We start from the raw sequence: 18,155 nt of genomic DNA, 5'->3' as shown, positions 1-18,155 counted from the left end.
TAACATCCCATCAAATCAAAGGCATTTTTGATTAATTGTCCAGCAAACTACACCCAGTCATCATATTTACTGTCTTTGTCCATCCCATGCCATTGCACTTGCAAAGCTAGACAATCAGCTTCCAATCAAATATTCACCTCTTCGTTAAATTTTTACAAACAAACGGACTCTTTTCAGGTCAAATGCAGCACATAAGAGAATGATCGCCATCTATTATATCACAAATAAGATATCACATCTTCCTGCAAACACTTGTCCATCTCTGCAGAGGAAAACTGTTGAGGATGGCACATCCAAATTAAACAAATGTCAATCAAATTACTCTCTGCAGAAAGGGTCCACTGCTTGAAGTTAACAGCCAAGGGCAAAAACAACATAATAAAAAATGCTGGGAAGGATAAAAAGGTTATAAGGAAGTACCGTCTCAAGTACTTTGCCCACAATAACAAGTAGAGACGTGACATGAGCTTTGCCTGTGAGTCACCTCCCAGTCAATAAATCAAAGCTCCTCAAAGCCCTTGATTTAACCTTCTCTAGACAGCATATCACCTAAAAGTTAGCTAAGAACCTAATATTAACAATATTAACTAACTATTACTATAACTATATAATTTCTATTTATTTTTTTTATCTCAACCCACTTCTGCAAAATACTGTAAGGATATGAAAACCACCAGTGCAAGTCTCTGCCAACTGAGAGTTGATATCACTGGTCAATATTTGTCTAAGGAAACACCAGTATTCATTAGAGATCAGAGTATGCTCTACCCACAGTCCGCCAACTGCCCAGAGTAATACCTGCTGCGGGGAAGTTTACAGTTTAACCAGACCAGTGAGCTCCATGTGCTGTGCTGCACGTCTGAGTTGATTCCTGAGTAGTACTAAACTTGTTGCTGATTAGTGGTTTTGCCTGTCATTAATGTTTTCTTTAGTGTGGCTTAGAAAAGTCCCCAAATGCTTCTTCGCAATATTGGGTGTGTTGTTCAATGAAACTGAAAGCGGCTGCTTGATTTGCCTGGAAACCAGGTAACAAAGGCAGTGAGACTGAACCACAATAGTTAAATTATGGGCTTCAAAACTAAAACCTGAAAAGCCTTAAACACTCAGAGGATAGTTTCATGACTATGAGCAATAAGTAGTCATTTGATATCATTGATATACATATTGATTATCACAGCTTAGACAAGACTTTGCCACAGAACATGGCCTGAAATATGTATCAACTGTCATATAACACAGATGAACATTTGTACCAATCATAGCAATCAACAAAGGGTAAACACAGTGTGTGACAGGAATTAAAACACAAACAGATGGAGCAGAGTATAGAACTCTAAAAACAAACACCATATGCCACCTGCCAAAAAGAGTCAAAACACTGTAGCACAGCACAGCATGGCACAGTCTGCACAGACCAGGTTAGTCTGTCCCAGTCCTGATAGGAACATGTGGCTTGGCATTGAACGTTATGAGGACACAAACATACAATCTGGTGAAATCCTCCTATCAGAGCGAGGTCATCAAGGGATATCTTGGAATAAAGATCAGATCAGCAAATCTGTACAGTGGCCTTTTTTTTTTTAACCAATTCTATTTGTTATTTCTGCCTTAATGCTTAACATTAGGTAGTGAAAAACAAGACTGTAAAGGGTAATGGAGTGAGGGAGATTAACTTAGGCAAGGTTCTGAAACAAAGCTGACACTTGTATGCTGGAAAGTTTCTTAACCTTTCAGATATCATTGCAGAGTAAATATGGCTGATATCTGCTCACTCACATTGTTTGTTTAATGTAATGTGTCGCTGATTCAACCACTGATTGGGGCTTTGCATCATGAATGTCACACACATTTTGAAGGTTCTGTAACAGGTCAGGTTAAACATTATACAAATTAAGACGACAGAGCAAAACCACTAATATTCACTGATCGACCCTCAAATCAAACCTAATAGTAGTTAAGATGTGGATTCTCACAACCTCCCATCACCCCGCAAGTCTAGACAACCTATGTTTCCACTTTAAATCCATTCTAGGTTGCTGCAGCAACTGACTTGCTAATAATGTCATCATGATGTCATGAGTGGATAGTGGGATACGCCGTATGCGACACTTGAGCGGAAACCACTGCGGCGGCCAAGTGACAGCAGCCTAATCGGCTTGGTGACATTTGACATCTGTGACTTAAAGTGAGTGTGTTTACGAGAGGAGAGGAAGCTTACACTTCACACACTCCAGTCATCACACACACACACACACACACACGTTTATTTTCATTTCGGAGCAAAATATGAGAATAAAGAAAAGGAAACATTATCCCACTGATTACGCAGAAAGTTAAGAATTTTAGTCCTGATTGCTTATTTCTGTAATTAAACTGCCATTTAATTTCTTGAGTAGCTGATCAATTGTTTAGTCTATAACATGTCAGAGAATATAGAAAAATACCCACCATGATTTCCTAACATTTAATTTGACATCATCAGCTTGTGTGTTATCAGTTTATTCTTAAATAAGAAAAATAAGAAACAAATTTTTGTGAAATTAAGAAGTCGGAACAAAAGTCAAAATCTTTTCATGATTGACAGTGACTTCAAGTTTTGTTACATTTAAAAATGGTCCTGCAAACCACTGTTTTATGGCTGTATATGGGAAATAGGGTGAGATAGAGGGGATGACTTGCAGCATAGGGCCACAGGTCGGACTCGAACCCTGGACTGCTGCAGCGAGGACAAAACCTCTGTACATGCCATCTAAAACCTACTGAGGAAGCCGCTCATACACTTCATGTTTTCGTTCCCCTTAAATTGTTCAATAATTTGCCTGTGCCCAACTATCAAAAGTGAAACATTAACTTTTAACAAAACCTTAGTAATTGCAACTAACACTTGTGTAATGGTTAAATTTGTAAAACCAAGGCAATAACAGTGGTAAACTGTTGGACCAACGCCGACAGGATCATATTTCCTTCCCTGTGAAAACAGTGTCAGCACTGATACATCCAACAGACTAATGAATAGGACCACAAGGAGTCTGTATTCATCCAATCAATTAACCAACTGAGTTTTTGGCCAAACTAAAAAACAATGTAGAAAATGAAACCCAGTATGAAGGCAGTTAAAAAAAATGGATGACAACATTGCAAGCATATGTTCCAAAATTAGGATGAATTATTAAATGGTACTTCTAACCAGAATTACACACATCACACAGGTCACAGTCCTAGAACTTTACAACACTGTGGCATTTAATAAAGCCCCAGAGCCTGACACTGGTAATCCCATCACTACGCACTATGCTGCACGTTCAGTGTAAATAAAATGGTACTTACAGAAGTACTTGAGTGTCTCTTCAATCTGCTCGTGTGTGAGCCCCAGAACGACCTCTGGTGGCAGCAGAGGGGTCTGCAGCCAGTCGTCATTGTCGTATCCAAACACACTGTCTGCTCGCAGGGTGTAGTTAGGCTGGCCCTCTGACAGGAGGCTCACTATCTCCAACTCTGGCAGGTCTGAACAAAGGTCTGAGTGTGGGAGAGTGGCACCATCATGTGAGAATTTGTGTGTTTGTATAAAGATTCATGGGTGTTTGGGTTCATGTAAGAGAAAAGACAAACATAGAAAGAGAAATGAAGCAGCACTTTAACAACCTCAACCAGGCTGACATGTCACCTCCAATGCCACGCTGCCCTCTACTGATAAATCCATGAACTACACTGTTTTCTTACTTACACTGCTCAAATTTGAATTAACCATTGTTGCTCATGGCTGAAGTTTTCTTTGTGTCCTACCTGTTAAAGTTGACACATCGTGGCAGTGTTGTTGTCCCAAGTCCCTGAGGTTCTCAGGTGAAGCAAGATGAAGAGGCTGCGGGGCCACATCCAAGGCCCCTGACTCCTCCCCCCGCCCCTCATTGAGGGAGAAGGTTGACTGGGAGGCCAGGTGGGTCTGTGGGGGCCAGAGGGGAGGAGAACAAGGAGCAGGTGGAGAAGAAGAGGAGGTTGAGGGGGCAGGGTGGGACAGCTTGACTCCTGCTGGAGGGTTCAGGGTGAAGGTAAACTAGGAGCTGGGTGTCCCACGGTGGGACTGAGGCCCCCTGGTGGCTCAGGGAGACACTGTAGGCTTCCAGGGCATCAGGCTCGGATTGGTTGAGAAGGTAATGACTGAAGAAAAGAAAATACAAAAAGGTAGGTGTGAAGCATGGTGTCGGTACATCACATGTTGCAGCAAAGAATTATCCTTGCGCAGGTACCTGCAGCTGCATTATTGGTACAGCCCTCCACTAACATACTGTACATGTCATTAACAGGGTAAGTACTGAAGAAAATGTCATAGTTATCATAGAAACAGCGACTCAAGTCACACAGTGATTTCTTTACACAAAACAAATCCCTCACATTGTTTAAAAAAACAACTAGAGAGAAATAAACAAGTCGCAGAACACATGTAATCGAGGCTACAGTTTCTAATACATCCAACATGTAAGTGATGGAGTGATCTTGTATTTTTCACGAGATCTAGACTGTCCCTGCATCCAACCTTTCGTCTGATTTAAGGGCCTTTCACTATGAACAAAGCAGGTCCTGGCCTCCTGACTGTGTTTCAGGGTCACAAAGATAGAGTTACCACTGCCTGAAGCTACACACAGATCAGGTTCCTCAGCATAACTGTAACAGTGTTTAAACGCACACATAGCATGAGGCAGTACATGCTACATGAATTACATACAGACACTACAGTGAGGAAAAGCATCTTATTCCATTAAGTACCATCTGTGACTAATTCAGTGTTGTTTCTGGCATTATGAACCATACAGTACATGTCCATTACAGTATGCCACATATTTTAAACATTGCCTAATAACATACACATATGGGAAACCTTATATCTTGTAAGACTTACATTCTTTGTATTTGAACAATTTACAAGGTTCTGAGGTACACCTAGCTAAAACAAATGCTGTCTGACACACTATATTCATATCAAAAAGGGATAGCTGACATAATAGAAACACCTCCCGGTAAAACTTTGCCTTTAGTACTTTGCCAGGTGTTTAGAAGTCTGTCTGTCTGTGGGCAGGTTTTTGCAGCATGATGGCGCCACAACCATACAATAAAAATCTTAATCCTGGAGAACAAGACTTTTAGGGCAGGGCATCTCTGCAGCACTTCAGTAGATCTTCACTACTTTGTCACACATTTCACCTTTATCAAAAAATGTTATCACAATTTCAATAATATTTTAGTTAATTGTGCAGCCCTAAATGAAAATATGAAAGTGTTCTCACACTGTTGAAAAAGCTGTGTATTGGTTCACGTTAATTCTGTTCTCATAAATTCAAGTCATATAAAGGCTTCACGCTTTGCACAGACTGGTAACAAAAGACACTTGATACCTCGGCCCAGTTATTGCAGTCAATAAACCATGCTGGCCAGAGGGCAAAGGGTTAGGCCCAATTAAAGTAACAGCCACTCGCTTATCGTGGTGAGTAGTGGTAAAGACAGGCACATCATGTGCACACATCATAATACACCCACCTGATTACACATGAATGGACAGCACCCCCCAGCACCAGTCTCACTATAACCACCAGAAGCCCTTTTCCCCCCCTTTATCCTTGCTGGTCTCCTCTGCTCTTCACTGCACAGTCCATCCAATCAGCTAAGTGTGTTGGTCCATGGCCAGCACTTCCCCATCAATCCTCTCTCTCTCTCTCATAGATGTCAGAGGAGTCACAGCACCTGCATACACTTCAGCTTTTATATTTGCCCTCGCCAAGAGGGACCATTTCTGTTAGTAATCTGTGTATGTTTTGCATAAAAGGTTCTCACAAGCATAGACACATTTTGTGGGTATGAAAATATCTTCATTTCACACACACACACAAAATAAAAGCTCTGTGCTCATGAAGAGGAAAAAAAAAACAAAAAGCTTTTCACAGTACCACTCTGTCGGTTCCAATTTAGCATTGAGTGAAACACACTATTGGTTTGTTAACCATGCAGCCAAGCGAGACCCTGTCAGCCACTTATGTGTGACACTTGGGGATATGGTTATTAGCCCTCTCTCCCTCCATTGTATTCTCATCTTTTTACTGTGCTAGGCAGGAAGCCAGAGGGGGAGAAAAACTGTCAGCTGAGTAATCAGCTTGATCATCATTTGTACAGAACATAATGGAGCTGCAGAGAAGATAAGCGCACCAGCCACTATGACAAACAGCAACAGAATAACTGGGCAAAACAGACTTAAAATGCCATCAGCGGCTTTTGGAAGTATACCGTAATCAGAATCAACGTGACTTTAATCCAATAAAATCCTAGCAAAATGAATCACATGAACTTCAGTAAGAGGGGCGTGCAACTGTCTTGATGTTCTATCTGAACTAAAATCCTGCCTTTGTCCTTGGACCTGAGTTGAACAGAGGTAAAGGGTGTTTGAAAAGCTCTACGTTGGTACTCTGTGCAAACAATGCTCTTCCAGGAGGGTGTGTACGTGAGCAGAGGCACACAGGGGTGAAAGAGAGACGGAGGGAGGGAGAGAGGATGCACTAAAGGGGTTGAAGGAGGGGTGCATTTGAGACATGGGTATTAATTCACTTTGTAAGCTATCCAAAACAATTGTTTCTTTCGACCTTTTCTTAAAAGCAGAAGGGATCTACATAAATTGCTGCAACAATTAGTCCATTAGTTAAGTAAAGCACTTTGAGTCTGTAAAGCACTTTGACTTGCCTTGTGTCTGAATGGTGCTATACAAATAAACTTGCCTTGATTAATAAAAAGATTAATTGACAACTTTTTTGATAACAAATTTATCCTTTTCATAATTTCTCAAGCAAACACTTCCCAATTTCAGCAAACAAAAAGATGTGTTGGTTTTCTGCATCTTCGGATTTGGGACTGATACGTCGAGAAATAAACGCAATTTGAAGATGTCCTGGGATGATCTGGGAAATTGCAAAGAGCACTTTTTGCAATGTTTTGACATTTTACAAACTAAATCATTGAAAACATCAGAGAACGCAACATTTTTTGGGCCGATGGTGATGTTGACATTGGGAGTAAAAATTTCAACCATTATACGTGCATTTTAGAAGTGACACCTCAAACACTTTTGACAAAAATATGTAACACAGGCATGACATTTCATAGTTTCACAATAAACATACAAGATTTGGAGGCCAGGGCATTTCTGCATCAATGCAGTCCATAATTCTGTTTCATGGAACATTTTACCTTAATCAAAAAACTGTCTGTAGTTAAACAATAGCATATCTTAAACCTTAAAATTAAAGGTAGTGGAACTTAAGTCACGTAACTCTGAGATCTGTTTTGCAAATGCTCCTTAAATACATGGCCCACAATTTAAAATACCTTAAAAAGTACCTAAACAAGGAGAACTTACTATGGCTTTGGTCCAAAAGGATAAACTAATACTAATACTAATACTAATCTGTAAAAGCATCTAATTTGAATGAACGTATCATTAGCCTAATTGTATAAATATTGGGCAGTCAGCATGCCCTTGGTTCTTACTTGTCACAGTCTCAAGGTAGTATCATCTCTGCCTACCAGAACAGGGAGTGAGGCTTGTATTTATAACTTACAGGTAAGTCTACTTCAGTTATCCAGAGTTAGTAATAAAACAGGAAAGTTAACAGTATGAAATAGAAAAACAAGACTGCCTTTGAAAGTGTTTTCCTTACTAAAATCTACAAGAACAATTGTAAGTTAACAGTAACAGTAATAGGGCCTGAGCTTTAAGTGCATGAAGTCCAAAAAAAGTCACTTAACTCCAGCATGCATTACACTATTGCTGTAGGCTTTCAGAACACTAGAGAATAAAGCACACATGCTCTGGATAATTGTAGCAATTTAATGATTAAATGCCACTGGAGAGTTTTAGAGGCTGGCCAAAGAGGCTCTGCATTACAGAAATGCTTTGAGATATGCTGCAAAGTCAGCACAAGGAAACTCAAAATCTAAACTCAAACTGAAAACCTAGGACAGGTTCATAAGAAAACTAGTAAAACATGTCTGTGAGTAAACACCAAATCCAAACTTCAGGCTGGAGAGAATATTTGAACCTAATCAGGGTAGAGGATAAGATGACCCAACCAGAGATAAGCGGACGTGCATTAGTTCACGATCAGAGAACAGCGTTCACTCCACAAACAATTCGCAACACCGGCAACCTGCTTGCACACACGCACACTCTGCATCACAAGGCTATTATGGACCAATCAAACTGCACTATGATGTTTAACAAGTCATAATGGATAAACTACCCGTGTCAGCAACCAATGTCACAATCTGCTGCAAGATTGAATAATAACACTGATCATGTATTCTTTTGTAATCAAAATAAAAATCATTGGTGCGGTTAAATGAGTAAATACTGGTATGCAAAATTTAGCGGTTAATTAAATATTGTTATGTTTTAGCAGTGGTCATCACACATACTATTTCTGAGAATAATAATGTTGTGTCATGCCTGAATCCCTTTAAAACCTTGCCCTGGTTTTCAGTAAGTCCAGTAAGATTTAGAGCCTGACCGATAACTTGGACGATATTTGCTCACTGCAGATAATCAGTCTGGTAAATACGAAACTGAATAAGAAACTGAAGTACAGAAGTGTCAAAAATATATTTCAAAACAGCTTCACCATTTCAGTTTGTCCACCTGAGAGTAATGACAAGTTGTTTTTTTTTTACTATATATGTACTGTCCACAGAGAAAAATATATCATTTATATAATATGTTTATTTATGAAGGGTTCAAGCAGTTTTCCAACACACTTGCACTACTTTGACAAAGTAAATTCTACTTGCCCTATACAAAATTATTGTTTTGTTTAATTTTAAGCAAATGTGTATCATACTGTAGATGCAAGGCAACACACATTCTTACATAATACAAATGTTTAGTTCTTTTTTCCATGAATGATCCACAATGATTGATTGCACTTTGTCTCATAAACATCTTATCATTTTAAACATTTTATCACAAATGTTGAATCAGAATTTGGCACATTACTCTCAACAGAGATCCAGAGGAAGGGAGATGGCTCACTCCACTGTTATTTCAATCATCAGTTCCAGAAAAAAAGGCTCAATGAGTTGCTAGATTTAGTAGACCACAATGATATTTTATTTGCCATAACAGGCAATCATTGTCATTGAGCCCTATTATGCAATGGGTTGTGTATAGAAAATTCATATCAGCCAAATTATTAAGAATTAAGAATTAATCAATTCCTAAATTCAAAATTATTACAGCGTTATTACTGATAAGCAGCTGCACATAGCTACAAAAACGTGCCCTGATGTGAAGCTGGTGTCTAGTCACACTGACCCTTATAATTCCGTGAATGACATCATGATCACATTATTGTCAACGACAGCCGTTCTAAAGCACGAGACTTTTCTACAGTGTTGAATTAGGAGAACATTTTGGTTAACCATTAACCGTTAACAGTAGGTTTCCATAAAAGGAAGTTTTATCATTCATTCTGAGATATCAACCATAAAGTTGATTCAAATAACATCTGGGAAATGGGAGTCATACAACACAGATATGTTGCAAAATTATATCTGTGCCAATATCTGTCCAACTATTAATAACATGTTTTTTTTTAATATAAGGCTCGTATCAGCACAATGTAAACAGAAAACCTACTCTATGAAAAAACAGGATATGATGCATGGCACAAAACAAATATTGGAGTTTGCCATAATAAAGAGAGCGGGAAAAGCTTGGGAAATAGACTGATAAAAATGAGGTGTCTAAATGAAAACATGGAAAATAGGAGGAAAGAGAAGGGCTGCAACAAATAATTCTTTTAAACACTTAATCTGTCAATCATGTGTTTATATTTAACGATTAATAATCTTGTTTACAGAATCAAAGACAACAGTAAAAACGCTGATTAAAATGTCTCAGAAAAGTTTGAAACTGCTTCTTTAGCCCAACCAGCAGTGCAAAACACAGTTATTCACCTTAGTTAAAGCCTTGTGATTGAGAAGCTTGAACCAATACATGTTTGGCATTGTTTTGTGTCACAAACAATTACTCAACTATTGAATTTGTATATAATTAATCAACTAATTGCAGTGCTAGGAAAGAATGTGGAGTTCAAGAGAGTGAAAGGAGAACAAATGAGAAGGACAGCTTAACAACTAGAGAGTATTACTTATATAGATAGAATAGACAACAGTAGAAAAAGAGCATGGGAAGCAAACAAGAGGTTGGTGTACAGAGGACCTTAACGTGAGTAAGAATGTCACCCTGACAACTGGGGGAGCTATATCTGGACAGCAACTCCATGTCAAAAGAAAGTGGTCACAAAAAACCCAAATACCAATTAGTCACTCTCTAAAGGGCAATCTGCTCTGTTCACTCAACATGTGGTCTTTTAAATCTGCTCTGGGAGGAACATGTAAGAGACACCCACAACTTTGGTTCAAAACATCAGACCCATATTACAACATAGTCGCCCTGTAGATCTTTGAGATCTGGGCTTTGAGATTATGATTCAGAGTTCAAGATGAGGCTAGTGTACAACAAGTCAAGTCACTGACTAACTGACAAACCACTTTAAAACAGCCATGATAGATCAAGAGGCAAGGTTTATTCAGCAAATTCCCATCAGTCTGTGGGCAGGCAGGATTTACATTTGTGTTATGTGTTATAATGTTGCTAAAACAACAGATTATTTCAGAATGAGGGCGGTAGACTCGTAACTACCTCTAGTCATGCCAGATTAAATCGTAGCTCTTTGAGACATGGCTATGACAGACAACACTTTGAGGACAATCTCAACCTAAAAAAAACCTTTGAGAGAGGGAAACAAATGATTCATCATTTATCTAAAATACATATCTAATCTAGGGACATATCATACCACATGTATTTCTTTATGTGTTCATTCTTCTAAACCCATTAGCCACGTAACTGATCTGATTAAACAAGCAGAAAGGGCAAAAAACTATTTCAGGATATAAACAAGGGTACAAAATAATGTCTAAGCATTCCTATGTGTTCTTAGGTGAACACAAAACACAACAATGAAAAGGCAAATTGTGTCCGTTTGTAACATTTGACACTTCAAAAGAAAGGAACATAAAATAGCCTCGGGACGTCTAATCCGCAGTTTGGATTCAAAAGTACAGTGACAAGCCTGAGGCTGAATGAAAAAATTTCTGTGACTGATTCAACTACAACAAAATGATCAACATCGCACAAAGTGAATCAGTTTGGCAAAGAAAATGTGTTAAGTTCTGTCATGTCGACATGCTACAGATAAAGGCTCCAGTGTTGAATTAGGGCTAATCAACACAGAATGAGTACAGCAACAAACAGAGACAGCATGCTAAATGCTAATAACACTGGACAAGCCAGCAAGCCAGAGAATTACTACAAAAACTGAAAGAGACTTACTGTGCTGCTGCAGCAGTTATCTTAGCATGCAATGGTTTGTGTAGGCGGGTCACTGACTCCTTAAATTTGGGTCCATTCAATGAAAAGCTCTCTGCTGCTAGTGCTGTTTTACCGGCCGGCTTCTGTCCTGTCCTGAGTGTGTCCTGTCAGAAAGAGAGAGAGAGAAAGCAAGGGTGAAGCGGGCGGAGGTGGGGCTGAAGGGGGAATGAAAGAGGAGGAGGAGGAGGGACGTTCACAGAAAAGGCGTGCTGTGTGTGCTTGAGACACAATGGACAGACAGAAGCAACTTCAAAGACGAAGGTGTCCGGGCCTACAATTGTCCAGGTTGTTGAACTACAGCATCAGATCAGGAGTTCCCTCATCCTAATGGACACAGTCATTTGCATTCTGCCAAACACTGCAAAGCTCCAGACTCTGGTTTCCACTGTATTATTCAAATCAAATGAACAACTATAGTTCAGCCTTTAGCACCGCGACAATGCCAAGTCTGTTTCCCAGCACTACTGGTCACTGATTTACAGACAGCAATCAGTCTGTCATCAATTATGAGCTATCTCAAAATTGGAAAACAATACAACTACCAGGTCACATTTGACAAATCAAGCTTGTGAATGTTGTATCTTTTTTATGCATTTATGGATACACACTTTATTTAACTAGAACAATAAAGATTAGTCTCTAAGTGTCTAAATTGATTTTTACCTCACTTTATCTTGCATGTTAACACCTAAGAGAGATTTACGTCCTAATGGTGAGTTTAACATCCTGGTGGAGAAATAAAAACACAGACATTAATTTATAGAATAGCAGCAATGGTGTGTACAGTAACTCATTAAGCATGCAGCTCACAAAGGTAATCACTTTTTGTTAAAGCTGGCTTAACTTAATGCTGGGGGGAAAAAAAAAATACACTGTGTTGGTCAGTCAACAAACAAAAACAGTGAAAAGATCACAAAACAGAGAAAAATACAATTCACACTAACTGAATGTTTTCACATATGCTACAAGAAAAATAAATATCGCACTGATGTAGAGGAAGTTCAGCATGTTTATCTGGCCACATAATATCTGTATTTGGCACCAGTACAGCGATGAAATTTGTTTTGTTTTGTTTTGTTTTTTATCAAAAAACACACTAAAGATTCTAAATAATCAATTGCCTGATCAAAGAATAACCTTTTAAAAAGTATATTAGGTTTGCCGCAGTGTATTGGTTTCAATATACTGTATAATTCAAATTCATGGTTATCAAACCGTGTACATTTGCTTATCTATGGTATTGAATTGTATCACATTAACGCTGTTCAAACATATATATTGTATATTTAACTTGTCAAATCTAAGATAAGTTCACATCAATTTTGAGGGAATACTAACTTGTCAACCAAAAAACCCCTCTGTTTTCATTCATTTGAGTCACTGTAATTGGGGATGAAAATGCAAGACTGTATACCCTGGTAAAGTGAAACATGACATTTTCTGAGATGATAATCCTACCATGAAAATCTCATGCTGCCTCAACCACAGACTGGATCTGATCAAGCATGATGCAAACTCACAGGCCTCCACAGTTTTCACAACTGTCAGGGCCTGCATATTTACAGTTTAGCAAGAGCATTTTTACAGCTTGATACACAGTTCTGTCAATAATAGCGCACTTTAAACATGATTTAACACATTTTGCCATTAATCACGTTTTGTGAATACATTTTCTATTGTAAGTGAAACATTAACTCAAGAAAAGAGTGAGACAGGTTGAGACAGGTTGATTATTCATTCACCTTGGCTGTATTACATGAAGAGTGATTATGTTTGACTTGCATCCTGCAGTATATAATACCTAGACCTCATAAGAGATTGTATTTGGGTCAGACACGAAGCCAGGCCCCTGGGTTAAATCTCCATGTTGACTACACAGTGAATAACGTGTGGTTCACACACAAAGGTGTCATTCATCTCCCACCGGTTTATGTGTGTACAGAGGCTGCACCTTCTGTGAGTCTGTACTGTCAGACTCTACAGTACAACTTAAAAGCTTCTGTTAAACCAAGTTCACCACCTGCACTATTGACAAGGAGAGGACGACTTGTTTAAAATATTGGAATCAGTGTTTTGACAGAGGTGGAGGCTCAGGCGACGCTTTTACTCTTACAGGCTAATGGTTACTGTAAATAAGTGACTGTGTTGAACATTTTACTGCAAAGTGTCGCAAAGTGTGTACACATCATGTGATGTCAAGTGTTTAGAATTAAACAAAGCTTCCTCATTTAACTTTAACTCAGTTTTATCGCCAGTGATGCAAAGGAGCTGACACTGTAAGAGATAACATAATTAACAAACCCAATAGATATAACTTAGCTAGCAACCAATATAGCCTAAACAGCACATTTTTAACTGAAAGCAACTGATTCGTTCACGTTCAAGCAAAACTTCACTAAATGAATGATCAAATGTTTCAAAGCAAGTCAATAGTTAAGTGTGTAGAAGATGTTAAAACAGGACAACTCGAACCGTAACATCAACACTTCCACCCCCGGAGGCAGTATCCCACCCTGCAGCGTTATGGAAATTTACCCTCCCAAAGTTTGGACAGTTCACGAAACAAAGAGACAGGTCCAGCACAGGACTGTGTAAGAAGCGACATTAAGATTTAACGAAAGGGAAGCAGGTCGAACTTACATATTTATTTACTTCGTGTTCTACTCAAGGTCGTAGTCGGCGCTGAAGTTTACCACAGCGAACTCTTGGGTCTCTCAGCTGTCACAACGGCTGGTCTGCTCCGTGTTCCATTTGGTCATCTTGAAAGCGAGGCATCATGGGATATGTAGTCCTTCAACGAAAATGGCCCTAAACCAAAACCAAAGCAGTAGATTTTAGAAAACTAATCCACTTCAGACAAAGCTAAACCTCTAAGACTGTCTGTCTAATACACACTCCATTTAGAGATAATGACTGTTGTAGTCACTGTTAACTGCCAAATAGCATACAGTGTTATTCTACTGTACGTTGTATAGGCTATAGGGAAGGGTGAAGGACTCATGGGTATTAAGAAGTTCTATAGAAGCAACTGGTCACATGCAAAGTATTTTAAGCCAGAGAAATCGCATCACACCCTGTTGATATTATTGGTTTTCCTATCTGACTCGAGTGTGAGTGTGACAGGTGATGAGCTCTCAGCAGCAGCGCTAACTGCTGGAGAAATACCTGAACTCCATTATTAGTCATATACATGAAAGCCATGACTACTATTACACAGCTGTTTGTGTATATATATATATATATATATATATATATATATATATATATATATATATATATATATACACACACACACACACACACACACACACACACACACACACACACATTATAGATAGAGGTGTTGATGGTGTTCCTTCCCAATCAGACCCCCTTTCATTACAAACAGTGATCTTCACAAGCACTACATGTCTGATTGTTACGGGTGCCATTAAAAGAACATCTGTAGTTATTTTGAGCTGCCTCTCTTACTTTATCTGAAACTTCTCAAATTAGCAAGGACACCCACATGTGACTGGACCAAATGCTGAGCTATTTTAGAACCAGCCACCAAGCCTGCCTGAGAATGTGCACAGATATACTACACACTTTCAAACTAACACACATCTGATCTGACCCTTACAAATGCCTCCACTACTTCATGCTCAGTGGTAACTGATTGTGTTAGTCTCTGTCTACCTCTAGTGGCAACATTTTAAAACTGATTGTAGTCATCATTAACATCTGGTTCAAAGATTTACTGCTCAATTACCGGTAAACATTTGTAGACAACTTAATTAAGTTAACAAAATATCTCATTTTATATACAAGAATATTCATCTACAATCAAACTGGTAGATTTGTCTTATGGAGTTAAATGGCCCATATAAGGCAATAATGAGCTGAACTTGTCATAGTTACATGGAAATTAAGGAAGAATTCTTCCAAAAATTTGGTGAAGAAAAAAAATCGGTGCTTATCTTATAGGGGGAAGAAAGAATGTGCGGTGCTTGCTGCTAAGTTTGTCACTTCCTGTCACAACAAACCAACTATAGAAAAAATACTTCCTTGCTACCATATTTCTTCTCACCGCCACCACTTTGACAGTAATTGTTCATTGTTGTTATCATTGTATGCAAGTGTATATACTGCATATGTGTATACATTCATGCATATTGAAATAGGATAGCTTTTATATGTGATACATGTAATGTATATTTTTATGTGTGTTCGCATGTTAATTAGTTCCATTATCTATTTCATGTCACCTGATATAATTAACACTTTTTGTCATTTTTTTTCCTTCCTTATTTATTTATAATTCTAATTGTGCTTTGGCGACTCATCTCTAACGCCAGTAAAGCCTACTGAATTGAACTGAAGTGAATTTATGCTCTTCTGCATTTGACAAAACAATGTTGTATCTTTCAGTTCCAATTAAAAGCTCCAGGACACGCAAGTGAACAGTGAATGTTGTTTCCAAGCTCAACTTCTAAGCCAACATGGAGAAGTGTTAGAAGTGCTCAAAATGACATCAAGTTTGTACGTCTTCATTTCCAAGAAGTGAAAGAGAAGTGAAGACTCTATGAAGACAGTGTGACAGAGTGTCAGCAGTAGGCCAAAAGCTCTAGATGTAATGAGTAAGTGAACTTTGAGTGGAGAATCAACTGCTTTTTTTCAGAGGTCAAAAACAAATGGCCAAACTCAGTTCTACTGTGGGTCTGGAAAATCCTGCGACTATTTGGACAATCTGGTCAAATTAAAACACGATGTTCTCGTCTGCTGTAATGCTGCAGCCACAAAAACACATGGCTTAACTCAATGTGGGGATCTCTTACATGGCACAGGTGGTCAGCTGCAGCTCTACTGTCCATTGTTTCAAACACATTCCTCAGTGGACAGCCAACACTACAGTGTCTACGTGTCTTCCATTTGTAAGTGATGATTAATAATTTACCACAGTCTCCATCAATCCAGTGAGTTAGTGGTCTGCTCCAGGCCACTTCCTCTCCCAAGGACAATGGGACCATTTCCTGTGGGGTGTGAGGCAGAGGAGGCAGCAAAACAGGCCAGTATTGTAGAGCAGGGACATCATATCAGCATGTCCTGTCCTTGGAATGAAAGACTCAGGCGCACAGTGAGATTCATGGTCTGTTCGCTGGGAGGTTACAGGGCAAGACTACAGACATCTCATTGACCCCTGCCCGGAGAATATCCAGAGAATTTGGTCAGAGGTATGTTGGACTTTGTAAAGATATCTATGATGCAACATATTACTGAGAAAAGATAAAGAGAACATAAGCTCATAAGTGTAAACAAGCAGCCTCGAAACTACTCTGACAGAGAGAGAGAGAGGCACGCTTCTACATAAATTGATTTATAAAAGGAATGGACATGAAAAGCTAGATATTTAATTCAGCACTGTAGCCAAAAAGATAGGTATCTTTGACAGAGTCTGCACAACCTGAAGTGCCAAATGTAGCCCCAATCTTTTAATTCCTGACTAATTTTCAAAATAAAGGGGCTGCTGTGCTCAAAACAATGGCACCATTCATGTTGGTGCTGCCGCTGTGTCCACTGTCCAGGGATAGACTAGAGAAAGCCAGAACAAGTCAAAGAAATGCAAAATAAATGGGAAGGTCACAGTTTTCATAGTAAGAAGTTGTGCAGCCTCTGCCCCACTCAATGGATAGTCTAATAAAAGTCAAGACCCTCGAGCAACACATTACAAGAATTTTATTTGGGCCTGAAGCTGTTTTAAAAGGCAAGGGGCTGTCAGTCCACACATTCACCCTGACAAATATAATGGCCTATATAACCAGCAGTGGCCTTGTCCTCCTCCGTCCCTGTCTCTTTCATTTGCGGAGGCACAGATGATGACTGTCACAATGGCCGCATAGGCGAGAGCGGTGACAATATGCCCCGAGGCAGGACACGGTATACAGCCTGACCTATCTGAGTACATCATCCAGTCTTAGGGTGTCACATAGGCAACATGACTAGTTTCTGTCACTGTTGGACATTAACAGCACCACCAGAGTGTAGGTGGAGGGATTTCTTGTTCCTTTCTGCCTGTTCCGGTCTGAAATGAGTCAACAATAAACAGGAAAAAGGTTTGCTGCTTGAGTGTTTTTCAATTGCTCTGTTTCTGCTTGTTGTCTGTGCAGGGAGGGCCATGGATGTTGTCAAAGCAGTGATCAGAGACATGCACAGTCAGTCCCCTGCAGATGAAATGGCCTTTTCGCAGTTCGCATCTTTTAGTTATCGACTTGTCAAAGCAGGAAAAACACAGCTGTGACCAGTAATGTTAAAGATGGCTCCATTACATTAACTGTTCCGGTAAACCCTGTCAGTGAGTGAGTGTGCACAACACCAGTGCCCTCGAACTGGCTCACCTAAGTGAAATGCAGCCATCATTAATGCTATAAATCCACCTATGCTTTTCCTGTTTTGACAAGACAAAGTATCTGTTGTGAAAATGGATTGTCATGGATGATTCCGTATTTTCTGACACTTTATACAATGGATGGTGAATAGATTAATGGACAAAGTAATCAGCAGATTGATGGTTATTTTTTGTGTATTTTTGTGATTTTAGTGTTTTCACAGTCCAATTTCACAGAAGCAACTATAGATAAATAGATTTTTACAAGGACTGCTGTATGTGACACAAAGGTTCAAATGGTTAAAAATCTAAATTGTACATGAA

The 18,155-nt window shown here is 39.2% G+C and overlaps 1 long non-coding RNA gene across 1 annotated transcript; it reads right to left on the bottom strand.

Annotated features, from left to right (window-relative positions):
* Positions 1–3,910: 3,910 nt before the first annotated feature.
* LOC119021630 lies at positions 3,911–16,418 on the bottom strand. Its single transcript, XR_005075696.1, has 4 exons — positions 16,404–16,418; positions 14,108–14,275; positions 11,429–11,571; positions 3,911–4,155 (listed from the first exon to the last, which is right to left on the bottom strand). It is a non-coding gene; the product is annotated as an uncharacterized LOC119021630 (long non-coding RNA).
* Between the last annotated feature and the right edge of the window lie 1,737 nt (positions 16,419–18,155).

The sequence above is a fragment of the Acanthopagrus latus genome, chromosome 1, assembly GCF_904848185.1.
Source record: "Acanthopagrus latus isolate v.2019 chromosome 1, fAcaLat1.1, whole genome shotgun sequence".
In the NCBI taxonomy this organism is placed as follows: Eukaryota; Metazoa; Chordata; class Actinopteri; order Spariformes; family Sparidae; genus Acanthopagrus; species Acanthopagrus latus.
Note: the sequence above shows the minus strand (reverse complement) of the source record. Positions and strands in the feature narration are given on the sequence as shown.